Source organism: Cibotium barometz, chromosome 8 (assembly GCF_041138505.1).
Source record: "Cibotium barometz isolate CiBa-2024 chromosome 8, ASM4113850v1, whole genome shotgun sequence".
Classification (NCBI taxonomy): domain Eukaryota; kingdom Viridiplantae; phylum Streptophyta; class Polypodiopsida; order Cyatheales; family Cibotiaceae; genus Cibotium; species Cibotium barometz.
Genome location: NC_141053.1, coordinates 60,468,684 through 60,484,484, shown reverse-complemented (window position 1 = coordinate 60,484,484; position 15,801 = coordinate 60,468,684). Strand labels below are relative to the sequence as shown.

Here is a 15,801-nt window from a genome sequence, read left to right as displayed (position 1 = left end):
TGGATAATTCTATGAATAACCTCACATATCATTTGTTGTTGCTCCTCTAGATTAGTGGCACTAGATGTAGATCATATGACTTCTAACCAACCTACATGGTATGTGTAACCCGTGTATAGGTCAGTCAGAGTCTCCGTGTGTAGATCATATTCCCAATTTTCATTGAGGAATATCCCATCCAGACTTGGTGTGCCAAACGGTTCTTTTGAAGTGGACGCAATGTCACTTCTTAAGGATTGACTTCTAGGGACCTCTACTTTAGGAAGCACGTCGGAAGGTGGTAGCTCAGTAGGGCCCTCATTAAACGAAGTGGGTAGAATATCCACATGGACACTCTTTGGGAGAGTAGGGTCGAATCCACTACCCCTCCTTCTTCATTTACCTCGCTTGTCGCATGTTCAGAGCGTGTAGCTCTACTAAAGGTCTCTATTAGACGACTAAACATGCTAGATATGGGTTGTGGGGCCCACACTGGCATGTTTTGGCTTGCCTCCTCAGGGTTCTTGGTCAGGGTTCTTGGTAAGGTGCCCTTCCATGGCTTCTGAGTCAGAGGACGAGTCACTATCCGCTATTCGTGGATCTTGGGTTGCACTTCCTTGGGTTCCAGCTGAAGGCCAAGATGCTAATGTAGAGGAATGGTGTGAGCCTGCGTAAACTGAAATGCTTTCTAGTGGCTCAGACTCTAGCACCTGACCAGAGCGTAGATGCATGTGACGTGGGTACCCTACGGGCGTTGGTGACTACCTTTGAAGCCCACCCAAGTGGTTTCTTAGGTGTTTCACACCCCGTTTTTACTTGTTTTTGTATTGTTTTTAACCCGTTTTTTTACCCCCTTACTTATGGTTGAACCTAAACTAGGGCGTGTGATAGCTCGAGACAAGCGTATCGTTTAAAGGGTCCTAGTATGCTTTACAGCACAGTGTTCGCCTATCTAGAGCGCCTGTGGTCCTCAAAACAGTCTATTTACTTATGGGGAAAGGGGTGAAGGCCTATTTGCTTGTGGAGGAAAAGGTGAAGGCTTTATCCCACATGCTCACTTCACTCCTTGGGGGGTGGGCTAGATATAGAGCTCCACTTCCCTTAAGCTCTCACTTGGAAGAAAGCTATGGAGGCTCACTCTCCTATATATATATATCAAAAGATCGAGACCGAGACCGGGGTCGATTGGGGGTTTTTTCTTTTCAAAATTTTTTTCTCCAAATAAAAAATCTTTCCTCTCAACATGTTTGCCTTTTTTTTTAAAAAAATAAAATTTTCTTGATTTTGTTTTTTATATTTATTTTTTTAAAGTTTTTTTTAAATTAAAAAGGTTTTCTAGGGTTTGTTTTCTAGGGTTTGGGCTTGGCCGTGGCGCTGTCCGTACACAGCGCATGCAGGGTTCAGAAATCTCTCTCAGATGCAAAAAACCAGGAAACAAAACGCATGCCCACATGCGGAGTGAAAAAATAACAAAAGAAACAGAATTGCAGAAGACAAATTACAGAAACAGATTGCAAAATACGAGAAAACCTCAACAACAAACACACAGTCGCCTTTCCTATTGTGTAAATTTCACTTCACGCAACAGCCCGAGCTGCAAGCTGGAGCTTGGTGCAGGGCATCTCCCCCGGCAACGGCGCCAAAAATGTGCGCTTTTACCGCACAAGTCGTGGCTAGGGCCTAGCCAAACACCGTATGTGAGCCACGAATGGCTACAAGCATACAACCAGGAAAGCAAGCTCAAACAGAATGCAAAAGGTGTGTCACTCACCGCTCAAACCGTCGCCGTGAAGTATTCCCGCGTCGCAGTGAAGAAGGAGCCACCATCGCCGCTCTACCGCCTCGCCGCCACACAGTGCTCGATCGCTCTCTCGCTCTCTCTCTCTCTCTCTCTCACACACACACACACACGCAGGAGAAGGAAACCAAGAAGATAAGGCAAGAGCACTTCTGTATTCAACACATGAGAATGAGGGTTTTAGGGTTACATTTGATTCTTATAGCTGACTTGGCCGTTCACACATGGGTGCCCATACATGGCCGACCGATCCTAACCCTTATCCTACTGATATTCAAGGTGCGTCTCTCATCCGCGATCACCCAATCCCTTTATCCTTTACATATGGTGCCGACAAGCCCGGCCCATGACTCAGAATACTTAAATTAATTACATGACGTAAAACATAGTACGTCTCAATGTTAGGATGTCCGTCTCATAAGTTAACAATCACAACTCTCACGGTTACCATCTCTACAACTGGGGCAAATGTCTCCTCATAATCAATCCCATGTGTGCGCATATCCTTTAGCTACCAATCTAGCATTGTACCTACTTATGCTACCATCATTGTTATGTTTCACCTTATACACCCAATAGCTTTCTTGCCTTCAGGCAATAGCACCAAATACAGAAAACTATTGAAAATACCTTGCAGTGACGAAACAAGGCCCGTAACGCACTTGAAAAGAGAATTTGGCTGACAAATGTTGTTTGATTGGACAACATACCTGCTCTATAGCTCTGCACCTGCAAAGATAGCTCCTCAATCAAAGATGTGTAGATCCCAGAGCTACTGAGGGGGTGTTATACCTAAACCAAAAAGGGGAAAGAGATGATGGTGCTCTTACCCATGTAGTACCACTTCCTTCCTTGCTTATTCTTGCCTCTTGCTTGCCTCCTTATCTCTCACACGAACCACGCTCTGATACCATAAAGAGAATGTGGGGGAGAGGGAGAGCTTCAAAACCTAGCAAGCAAACACACACACACAAGAGAGGGCAAGACACAAGAGAGAGATGGATACCTGAATTTTCTTCTATCTTCTTCTTCTCTACTCAACCAACATAACATAAAGATAAGAGTACACACTATATAGGTTAGTAATCACTACTACAACATACAAGGGTCAGTCCATAATGTGAACCGGACTAAATGAGCTCGCGCTATAACTATGCCAGTCTCTAGTAATCCAAAATGGTGTCACACAGCCTGTCATCCCACTGGCCGCATGTCACCCATAATCTCACCAACCATGCCAGTGGTGTAGGTGCGGAAGGTATCACCCAGGTGGGTTATCAATGTCCGACGTAGCACTAGTTGAGCTTGATATCTTAACAAGGAGGATCGCCCACAGTAATTGATGTGTGAGTTATTAGCAGCATTGCCACAACAACAACGAACTTCGAGTTGACTTGCCAGCATGATCGCCACCACAGCAGCAAACTTTGAGTTGAGTCACCAATAGGATCCCCACAGCAACGAAGTTCGAGTTACTAGAGCATGATGCGGTTACATCAGGATCACCTTAGTAGTGCACTTTGAATGGTTGCAACATTGTAAGGATGCACGTTGGCTCTTGATACCAAATGTTAATTAAGGAGGTTGATAATAGTGATTTGCATTAATCATAATAATGCTGCAAAACAGATATGCAATAGAGACGCTTAATGCCATTAGTTGGATGCCTCTTAAATAGGCTATGGGTACATGAGATTTAAATACTAATCTTTCTCCATAATCCCCTCCTACATTAACTCCTTGATTATCTCCACCTCTTGCCTCTAAGAATATCACCAAAGAAGGTGGATGTAGGCGTGTTGATTGTGACCTTGTTACAAGAGTAAAAAGGGCCAATATTAATACCTTAATGACCTTTGAATTGAACTTTACCAAGGGGATGCTTATGTGTTCATGTGATGGAGCATATCCAACAACCTCAAGCAGGGAGATGTGCTCTTTGCCGACTATGAGTTTTGATTGCAATGTGTCATCCATATTAAGTTTCCATCATTTGTCATTATGTTTCATTCAAACTATTTTGTAAAATTAGCATTGGTTCTTTATAGTCATAGTAATTTATAAGTGTCATAAGGCATTATAATGAATGATCGGTCTATATAGGAATGTATTTTTCTTGGATTTGCAAATATAATTTTCTATCTCCATTATTATCTTTGGCTAGCTTATAAACAAATATGATAATCACTGCCATATTGGTAGTTATATAAATGGACATACGCACGTCATAATGTTGACACACTCATTAATGAGTTCATGGAAGTGAAGATATTTGTGAAGTTAGAGTCTGAAGTAGGAGATGCTATCCTTGTAAAGGATTTTTGTATAATTAAATTAATGACTTTGAATTGATCAAAAGTTGTTTTCTATGTTTTTCGAAATGTGGTTGAGGCAACAAGATGAGTGTGGTTACACATTTTGTGATAGAGACAATGTCCATTTCAATAAAGCATTCCCATAAGATTCTCCTCCTTAAATATAGTACATGCTTTGAGTATTGTAAGCGTCAATATCATAAATATGCAATTTGGAGAAAATAAATCAATACATTTTAACAACCTATTATTGGTTAATTTTCCTAAACATATGAAAACAAAAATTGGTATTTTTCTAAATTCCCTAATATAGACTTAGTTACTCGTTGAGGTGGGAGGGATTAAGATAGGATTAGGGAGATTAGAGAGGGGATTCAAATAGTGATTACCCTAATCACAAGCACTCAAAGAAATTATTATGTGCCACAATAGAAGAAAAACCAATCAACCATAGTCTTGTTAATCCATGATAAGCAAGGTAATTAGAATTTTAACCATTCACTTAGAGAGAAGGATAGAGAGATACTGACATAGAGAGAGAGAGAGAGAGAGAGAGAGAGAGAGAGAGAGAGAGAGAGAGAGAACCTGTGCTTCTTGTTTTCATCTCTCTACACTAATTTCCCTTAGTCTCCTTGGAAAGCTTGTCACCCACATTGTGCTTGTCGTTGCCAGGCTTGTTGCCTTAACGCTTGGTGTTGATGTTGCTTTTCTCAATAGCCGCTTGTGGTGGCTTGATTGCAGTCCTAAGAACTACCTTGCTTTAGCCCTTGATGCCACCTTTCTAGCATTGTGCAAGCCATGAGCAACCACATTCTCTAGCCTTGCTTTTGCCATTCAAACTAGGGTTGCATTGTGTGTGACATTTTCTTGTAAAGCCACAACAATGATCACCCACCTTGCTTTGTTTACTCTCCCATACGATCTGTTGTTTTACATGATACCTTGCACCATGTGATGCCTTATTGTAGCCGTGTGATGCCTTCTTGTAGTCAGCTAGCCCTTTAACAAAACCACCCTCTTTCTCACACCCACCAGCCACCTTGCTTGCATGCACTTTCATTTTTTGCAGCCTTTCCATGTTGTTGCTATTGTGTGAGAATGCCTTGCAAGCTGTGGCCAACCCTTCAATAGATCATACCATGGACCAGGTTTTTCCCCCATTGGGGCCCACCCATCCTAAGATGTTTCAAGAATGCTAGTGATTAGAGAACCATTTGTATAATCAATATTGGCTTCCTTGTAGACTCTCTTTCACTGGTCTCCATCCCTTTGCTTTCTTCTTAGTCTCCATTATTCTTTTCTCCATCTCAAGCGCTTTTGTCCACTCGTTTACTACTTCCTTAGACATTTTTAATTAATTTTTTTAATGGATATCCCTTTTTATTTAGCTAGGGTGAGGTACCTATTTTCTAGTCCATCATTTATTGATTTTTATGATGGGTATCTCCTTTTATTTAGCTAGGGTGAGGTGAAAAGATGTAGGGGAGAAGAGAGCTTGAGCTCTTGCAAGCACACACACACTGACACAAACCCTAGAAGACAACACACAAGGTGAGAGGCTGAAAATTCTTCTTCTTCACACATTAAAAGAGGTCTACAAAGAAGATAAAGTGACTAACACACATAATAGAGTATATACAAGCAGTCCATAATGTGAACACGCTAAGAGGAGTGGGTAGATGTGGACTAGTCATCGGTGTAGTATAGCTGTAGAATCTCTTGCGAAGATATGTCGGTGCTACCTACCAAACCTGCCAGTGATATAAATGTCAAACGGTCATGCAGGCGCCTCGTGAGTGTCAGCTCATGTTGAGCTTGACATCTCAACACCCCCCCTCAAGCTCAACTCCAGGCTCCAGCGCATGAACTCCAAGCATATCGCAAAATCTGCAGAGCTTCTCAGCTCCCAAGGCCTTCGTGTGAGGATGTCAACAATCTAATCCTGTGTGCTGACGTAGGCCAAGTCGATGTCACCTGCCAAGACTCTCTCCCTGATGAAGTGGTAATGCACCTCAATGTGTTTCATCCGCACATGTGAATTGTGTTCCTGGTCAACTATATACTGCTAAGATTGTCACAATATATGACAATCTTTCTCTCCACATGCAACCCTAAATCAGCCAAGTAGCTTACGTAACCAAGCTACCTCACATGCTACCACCGCAGCTCCTCTATAATAGCTCCTCTATACTCCACAAGGCAGCTGTGAGCTGCTTCTTTCTGCTCCATGTCATAGCAGCACTCCCCAATGAAAACATAAATCCTTTGGTACATCTCGTGTCTGAGATGCTACCTGCCCAATTTGCATATGTGTACCCATATAGCTCCAATGGTACACCTACTACATAAAACAATGCATAATCAATAATGGTCCTCAAATACCAAAGTGTGCGTCACACACTGCACACGGAACCTTTATAAAATGGGTGTCTAAGCTAATAGTGTAGCTCAAATCTGGCCTATTGATCGTGACATAGATCAAACTCCCCAAAAATCTTCCTGTACATAGTGGGATCCTCCAACACATAACTTGCATCCACACTAAGCTTGCCATTTTGATCTAATGGCACCGAGATTGGCTTACAATCAGCCATCCCATACTTGGACAACATGTCCAATGCATACTGTCTCTGTGACAACCAAATACCCTCAGGTGTGCGAATGACCTCAATTTCCAAAAAGTAGCACAAATCTCCCAAATCCTTCATCTCAAACTTCCTTTTGAGAAGACTTTTCACATGCTCAATCTCTTCCAAGTTGTCAAGCTTCAAACCCTAGCAAGCAAACACACACACACAAGAGAGAGCAACACATAAGAGAGAGATAGATACCTGAATTCTCTTCTATCTTCTTCTTCTCTACTCAACAAAGATAACATAAAGATAAGAGTACACACTATATGGGTTAGTAATCACTACTACTACAACATACAAAGGTTGGTCCATAATGTGAACCGGACTAAATGAGCTTGTGCTATAGCTATGCCAATCTCTAGTAATCCAAAATGGCTGTCACATAGCCTGTCATCCCACTGGCTGCATATCACCCATAATCTCACCAACCATGCTAGTGGTGTAGATGTGGAAGGTATCACCCAGGCGGGTCATCAATGTCCACCGTCGTAGCACTAGTTGAGCTCAATATCTTAACAAGGAGGATCACCCATTGTAATTGATGCGTGAGTTATCAACAGCATCTCCACAGAACGAACTTTGAGTTAAGTTGCTAGCACGATCACCACCACAGCAGCAAACTTTGAGTTGAGTGACCAGCTGAATCACCACCTCAACAACAAACTTTGAGTTACTACAGCATGATGCGGTTACATCAGGATCGCCTCAGTAGTGCACTTTGAATGGTTGCAACATTGTAAGGAGGTTGATAATAGTGATTAGCATTAATCATAATAATGTTGTAATTAAATGATAGGCAATAGAGACGTTGAATGCCATTAGTTTGATGCCTCTTAAATAGGCTATGGGTACATGAGATTAACTAGTGATTAGGGACTAATCTTTCTCCATAATCCCCTCCTACATTAACTCCTTGATTATCTCCACCTCTTGCCTTTAAAAATACCTCCAAAGAAGGTGGATGAAGGCGTGTTGATTGTGGTTGCTTTGAGACCTTGTTACAAGAGTGAAAAGAGCCAATATTAATACCTTAATGACCTTTGAATAGAACTCTACCAAGGGGATGTTTATGTGTTCATGTGATGGAGCATATCCAACAACCTCAAGGAGGGAGATGTGCTCTTTGCCGACTATGAGTTTTGATTGCAATGTGTCCATATTAAGTTTCCATCATTTGTCATTATGTTTCATTCAAACTATTTTGTAGAATGAGCATTGGTTCTTAATAGTCCTAGTAATTTATAAGTGTCATAAGGCCTTATCTTGAATTATCGGTCTAGAACTGTTATTTTCTTGGATTTGCAGATATCATTTTTCTATCTCCATTATTATCTTTAGCTAGCTTAACAAATATGATAATCAATGCCATATTGGTAGTTATATAAATGGACATAATAAGGACATCATCAACTTGTCACACTCATTAATGAGTTCATGGAAGTGAAGATATTTGTGAAGTTTGAGTTTGAAGTAGGACATTCTATCCTTGTAAAGGGTTTTTCTTTAATTAATTACTTTTGAATTGATCAAAAGATGTTTTTTATATTTTTCGAAATGTGGTTGAGGCAACAAGATGAGTGTGGTTACACAATTCGTGGATAGAGACAATGTCCATTTCAATAAAGCATTCCCATAAGACTCTCCTCCTTAAATAGAGTACATGCTTTGAGTATTGTAAGCCTCAATATCATAAATATGCAATTTGGAGAAAATAAATCAATACAATTTAACAACCTATTATTGGTTAATTTGTCCTAAACATATGAAAATGAAAAATTGGGATTTTTCTAAATTCCCTAATATAGACTTAGTTACTCCTTGAGGTGGGAGGGATTAAGACAGGATTAGGGAGATTAGAGAGGGGATTCAAATAGTGATTATCCCTAAGCACAAGCACTCAAAGAAAATATTATGTGCCACAATAGAAGAAAAACCAATCAACCATAGTCTTGTTAATCCCTGATAAGCAAGGTAATTATAATTTTAACCATTCACTTAGAGAGAAGGATACAGAGATATTGGCATAGAGAGAGAGAGAAAACCTACGCTACTTGTTTTCATCTCTCTACACTAATTTCCCTTGTTTCCTTAGAAAGCTTGTCACCCATGTTGTGCTTGACGCTACTAGGCTTGTTGCCTTAATGCTTGGTGCTGATGTTGCTTTGCTCAATAGCCCCTTATGGTGGCTTGATTGCAGTCATGAAGCACTACCTTGCTTTAGCCCTTGATGCCACCTTTCCAGCCTTGTGCAAGCCATGAGCAACCACATTCTCTAGCCTTGCTTTTGCCATTCAAAATCTTACTAGGGTTGCATTGTGTGTGACATTTTCTTGTAAAGCCACATCAATGATCACCCGCCTTGCTTTGTTTACTCTCCCATACGATCTGTTGTTGTGCATGATATCTTGCACCATGTGATGCCTTCTTGCACCATGTGATGCCTTCTTGTAGCCATGTGATGCCTTCTTGCAGTCAGCTAGCCCTTTAACAAAACCACCCTCTTTGTTCATAACCAACCACCTTGCTTGCATGCACTTTCGCTTGCAACCTTTCCATGTTGTTGCTATTGTGTGAGAATGCCTTGCAAGTTGTGGCCAACCCTTCAACGATGTCTTGTTCTCGTGTGTTACCATCGTTCATCAACACTACCTTACCCCGCACCACGGGCAACAATGATCACCTATTGTGGTTGCCTTGTGTTATGCATAGCACAAGGCAATTTTTCAATGATGCCTTGCTTGCCTTGTGTGTTGCACAGCATGAGGCCGGTCTTCAATAATGCCTTGTGTATTGTATAGCACAAGGCCAGTCTTCAACAATGCCTTGCTTGCCTTGTGTGTTGCACAGCATGAGAGGCTAGTCTTCAATGATGCCTTGCTTGCCTTGTGTTTTGCCACCATGGCTAGCACATCAATAATGACTTTTCCCCTCCTTGCTTGCATGCACCCTCATGTCTAGGATATATATGTATAGTCTCTTTCCTATTTTTAGAATTTCTAAGTTAAATGCTAACTGCTCACCTAGATGATTTGCCAGCACCTGTGCATGGCAAATGACATGAGGCTTGGGGCAGAGTCTTATTCCATGAGAGAGAGAGAGAGAGAGAGAGAGAGAGAGAGAGAGAGAGAGAGAGAGAGAGAGAGAGAGCCTTCCATTATGAGGGAGAGGCGTACCTTACCTCATCCTAGAGGTGGTTGAAATTTAAAACCCATAGGGTCATATGGAAGTAAACTATAAACTAAGTCACTTCTTAAGGCCATCTCCAAATTCAATTAGTATATGGAGGTACTCTCTCATATCGACAAGGATACTCAATGTAGGCATAGAGAGCCCATTATCCCTCAACTACTAATGGTCCTCACATAGATAGAGAGATAGATAGAGTAAGAGGAAGAGAGAGATGCACCAACCAATTATAGAAAAAGATTACACAATGAACAATGATTTATATAGGCACCAAGGCCCTATGTTATGTTCTCTTAATAAGAGGGTGTACACACTTATAGTGTTTACACATCAACCTCTTAATAAGAGGGTGGTGTGCACACATATGATGTTTACACACCACCCTCTTAATAAGAGGGTGGTGTACACACCTTTAGTGGTTACACACCACTATAGTGTGTACACACCTATAGTGTCTACACTATAGGTGTGTTTACACCCCACTATAGTGTTTACACTGTGCTTCCACCATGAACAATGATTTATATAGGCACCAAGGCCAAATTTTATGTTCTCTTAATAAGAGGGTGTACACACATATAGTGTTACACGTCACTCTCTTAATAAGAGGGTGGTGTACACACCTTTAGTGTTTACACACCACTTTAGTGTGTACACACCCTTAGAGATGCTTGATTCCATTAGTTCGATGCCGCTTAAATAGGCTCCGTGTGTATGAGATTAATTGGAGATTAGGTGCTAATCTTTCTCCAAGGTTGATAATAGTGATTAGCATTAATGATAATAACACTGCAAATGATAAAAAATAGAGACGCTTGATTACATTAGTTCGATGCCTCTTAAATAGGCTCTCGATACATGAGATTAATTGTTGGTGATTAGGTACTAATCTTTCTCCATAATCCCCTCCTACATTACCTCCATGATTATCTCCACCTCTTTCCTCTCAAACAATATCTCCAAAGAAGGTTGATGTAGGCAAGTTGATTATGGTTGCTTTGAGACCTTGTTTTACAAGAGTGAAAAGGGCCAATATTAATACCGTAATGACCTTTGAATTTGAACTCTACCAAGGGGATGTTTATATGTTCATGTGATGGAGCATATCCAACACCCTCCTTGATCTATACATTGAACATAGCTCCTATGAGCATAGATCTACATGAAATAAAAATGCATGAGTCCTAGGTATTTTCTAAGCATAGCATATCCCTCCAAAGCCCCATCATAACTACATGAAACATAGTGCCTCATGTGCACTATCATGAGTTGGGCATGGGGACCCAACACTCCCATCAATCTCCCCTTTGAGGGCTACATGGTCATCATCATAAGAGGTGTTTACATGGTTTCATAGTGCACTTTTTGCTTGAAGTGTAGAGGTGCTAGCAATGCTTTCTTCATCCTTGTTGTTATAGCATTTTTCTACAAGATGTCCTAGCTTTCCAAATGCTGTGCATTGGAGATTTGGTTTATCCTTGTGATAACAATTCGTTGTGAGATGGCCAATCCTACCATAATGATTACATTGAGGAGGTTCTCCATTCTTCTTTTGAGTGAGATATGCTTGATCCACCTCATAGGCTTCATGTCATAGGTGCTTCTTTTTATATCCTCCCATAAGAGAGGACTCCACATCTTGAACTTCTAGATACAAAACATTCAGAGGTGTAGTTACAATATTGTCATATTCTTCAAGCATACTATTTAGTAATAAAGCTATTGTCTCTTCATCATCATTGACAAGTGGAAATAGGATATTATGGGAATACTTAATCAAGTGGGGATTCTTTCCAACATAAAATGCCATATGGGAGAGAAAGAGGAGAACTTAGTGGCTGCAAGAATATCCCTAGTTTGAGAGAGACATGTGGATTCTTTATGTGGGGGGGAATGCAATCAATTCCGTAAAGTTTGAAGCCCAAGGCAGGGTTGCAAATTTCAGGCATGGTTGTAGGGCTGAACTAGGAGCTATCAAGTGTGTAGGTTTTACATGCCCAACTACCTTTGCCAAGTGTATGGTTAGCCTACCATAAAACTACACTAAACTAAAGTGAATTCTAGGCACTCCTCACGGCTCAGTTTACTCATCAAGATTTTTGTGGGCCATGCATTAGTTAAATTGTGGGCTAGAGTGAGCCTTCAGATATGCATGTGCCTTTAAGTTTTAGCAAAGTTAACTAATAGGGGAGACCACGCCATCCAGTTTTGCCCAGTTCCACACTTCCCACATCCCACAAATGGCTTACGACCTACCCAATTCCACCCTTGGTTTTGTCAGCCTTAGTCATTTTACCCTCCTTTGCCAAATTTAATTTAATAATGGTGCACACACAACACCTACACAGGGTTAATCACTTTATTTAACAAGGAAAGCCTTACTATTTTTGGCTCAATACTCACGAGACAGGGAAAATGGCACGTACTCAATCTATTTTTGGCCTCCATTTTTCAAAATTCACTTATCTTTAAATTTTTACCTTAATAATACTGGGGTCCACTCACAACATGTGCACATAGGCCCTCAAGGCCTTATTTAATTTTCTCGAACATGCGGACCCTGATATTTCTTAATTATTCTTAATGTTTTCCAACTAAAAGAAATTATTGTTAAAGCTTTGAGAAGAGTTTGTTCACCTATAAATGCAAAATACGCTTTACACATTTTTTCTCTCTACAATAATTACATAGCTTCAAAATTTTTACATTAATTAAGTGCACAGGGTAAGAGAGATCTTTCAAAGAAAATACGACGCCTTGGATCGAGGAGTGGGAATGGTCCCCCCCACCCCCCCCCCCCCCCCCCCCCCCCCCAAAAAAAAAGCTTCCGCTTTTTGTTAAATACCTTTTAGCCTCGAGCTGCGAATTTGTCAATGGACGAGTCTTCGCCGTTTGCTAACGTCAAGGCTTGCTTGGATGTGGACGGCATATATATAATATATATATATATATGGCTGCGTGGAAGTTGGAAGCGGTCTCTCTGGCTGAGGTGGATGGAGTACACGCACGCGCTACTATGACCACTTCCACCACATCATACATGGTGCATGCATGCCGCTCATGAGGGGTGAAGGTATAAAGGGAAGAGACTCGGGGTCCGCTTTTACGTCGGATCTCCTTCTAACTCTTCTGCCCAAGTGTGTAAATCTGTGTCATTCTCCACCAGCAGCCCACTCACGGATCAGTTCCTCTTTCTTCTTCCTTTGCTTCAAGAATATGCTGCACTCAGCGAGCCTCATCCTCACACTAGTTTGCAGCTGGTCGCTCGTGAGCGCCGCGGCGCATGGATTAAGGGGCCCGGCAGTACCACTAGGTCTAAGCGTTGCCTTTTACGATCGCAGCTGTCCCAACGCGGAGTCGATTGTGAGAGAGGTGGTGCAAAATGCGGTGGCCACAGAGGCGCGCATGGCGGGCTCGCTGCTGCGCCTCCACTTCCATGACTGCTTCGTGCAGGGTTGCGACGGCTCGCTGCTGCTCAAGAGCATCCCGGGCGTCCTGGAGGGGGAGCAGGAGGCCCGCCCGAACAACAACTCCCTCCGGGGCTTCCACGTGGTGGACGACATCAAGGCCGCGCTGGAGCGCCAGTGTCCGGGAGTGGTCTCCTGTGCGGACGTGCTGGCCATGGCCGCCCGCGACTCCGTCCTTGTGAGTGGCGGCCCCTTCTACCGCGTGCTGCTGGGACGGCGCGACGGGCTCTCCGCCAACCGCTCCCTCGCCAACCAGTTCCTCCCCGGCTTCAACTTCAACGTCAGCGATCTGGTAGCCAACTTCGCCGCCGTGGGCCTCTCCGCCAGCGACATGGTGGCCTTGTCCGGAGGCCACACCATCGGCAAGGCCAACTGCGCCACCTTCAGCTCCCGCTTGCAGCCGCCCACTACCGTCGACGACCCCACGGCCCTGGCCTCGTCCTACCGTGACTCCTTGCTCCTCCAGTGCCCTTCTGCCTCCAGCGCCTTCGTCAACTTGGACGTGGGCACGCCCACCCTCTTCGACAACCGCTACTACACCAACCTCCTCAAGGGCCGGGGCCTGCTCCACTCCGACGAGGTGCTCTACTCCACGCCCGGAGCCACCCACGACCAGGTCGCCGGCTACGCCGACAACCAGGCCACCTTCTTTCGGGACTTTGCAGCAGCCATGATCAAGATGGGCAACATCGCAACCCTCACGGGATCTCAAGGCCAGGTCCGCACGCAATGCGGGGCGGTCAACCGCTAGTGCTTAGCCTAAGGTTCCAAAGGGAAACATGGAATGGTGGAATGGGAGCTCACGCTCTAGCCTAAGGTTCCCAAGGGAAACATAACCTCTTAACATGGAATGGGAGGTTGTCACTGGATTATGCTGGAGCTTTCTCTTTGTTATCTACATTTTCTTTTGACCTTCATATTAGCTTTATGCCTAGAGTATTTGTTTTGGTACCTTTGTTTGTACCTTTATGCAAAACAACTCTCCTGATTAATCATCATGCATCAAGAGAATTTCGTCACCTCATGACCATCATCATTTTGGCATAAATAAATGTACCATTATGTTAATTATATGTGCTCACTACCATCCACAACACTTGTTGACCGTGGACTAGCTAGACTACCACAGCTGGACCACCACCCTACACTGACTGAGCCGAATGTCAACACCACCAAATGTTAGAGCCTGCCAGATGCCAGCGGGACGCCAATCATCACAGACTCGATGCTCCCTTAATATCCAATCAGTGCACTTTATTACTAGTGAATCACATTACCAACGGATACTGCAAGAAAGTAATATAAAAGGATGTAACCTAAACTTTAGAAGGCTGGCTTCCAATTGTATCGTATTGTCAATGATGTGGTTTGGACCCCAAGGCTCTTTTCAAAGACAGCAATTTCATTGGAATGGTTCAAGTTCTAGAGTCTTAGGTTTTGGAGCTTCAAGTTGTTGAGCTTTCAGCTATTTGGTTTTGGCAAAATGAGTTCAGACTCAATGGTCTCACTAAGGCAAGGGTTATGTCACGGGACCCTTTAATCTCCTTGAAGAAATAATTAAAAACTCATAAAATATATCAAACATTAAAAACAAAGACTTTGAATTAAATGGAAAATCAAATCACATAGCATAACATAAGGTAAGAGGAAGAATAACATTACCATCAACACAAGATTGGGTGAAATCTCCCCCCCAACGTGTGTGGCTCCACTCCCAGACGCGGTATTTAAATCGTATTAATAAATTTAGCCCTTGGAGCCATAAATAGCATAGCTTTTTCCAAAATTGGGCTTCTTTTTATAAAATTGAACCTTAGTCCAATGTTTTTAAGACATTTCATCAAAAATAAACCTTGTCCAAATATAATTGCTTATGGACCTTGTTACGTAAATGACTATGTACACATTTATACCTATACATTAATCTTGTGCCCATTTGTATATTCCATTAAACTAAATCCTGCATAAATTAAATTAAACATATTTTTGTAAGATTATTAACTCATCAAAAATATGAATAAATATATACTTGTAACAGTCCTCCCTTTTGAGGAAGCAATTGTCCTCAATTGCATAAAAGAAAATGCTATAACAACAAAAACAAATCTACACCTGTAACATTTCTTGGAATCATGTTTATTAGCTTTTTGTGAATCATCTATCTTAGTGTTAATACCTGTGTCATGGTTGGTCATTAAGAGATGTGTCAAATGATTTCGGAGAGGTTTTAGGGTTCAAAGATGTTGATGCCAAGGTTTGAGGAGTCATTGTTTTCTTAGAAAAATCATTTTTCTTTTCACAATTCAAAGCTAGAGAAATAGATGAGTTAAGAGAATGTTGTCGAAACATATTTACCTCAGATCGAATTGTAGGTTTCAAACCTGCTTTGAACTTTCTTGATTACCTACATTTATAATAAAGTT

The 15,801-nt window shown here is 42.1% G+C and overlaps 1 pseudogene across 1 annotated transcript; it reads left to right on the top strand.

Moving 5' to 3' along the window:
* Nucleotides 1-13,030: 13,030 nt before the first annotated feature.
* LOC147636507 (peroxidase P7 pseudogene) lies at nt 13,031-14,331 on the top strand (annotated as a pseudogene). Its single transcript, XR_015266413.1, has 2 exons — nt 13,031-14,142; nt 14,259-14,331. The product of XR_015266413.1 is annotated as a peroxidase P7 pseudogene (transcript).
* Nucleotides 14,332-15,801: the final 1,470 nt, after the last annotated feature.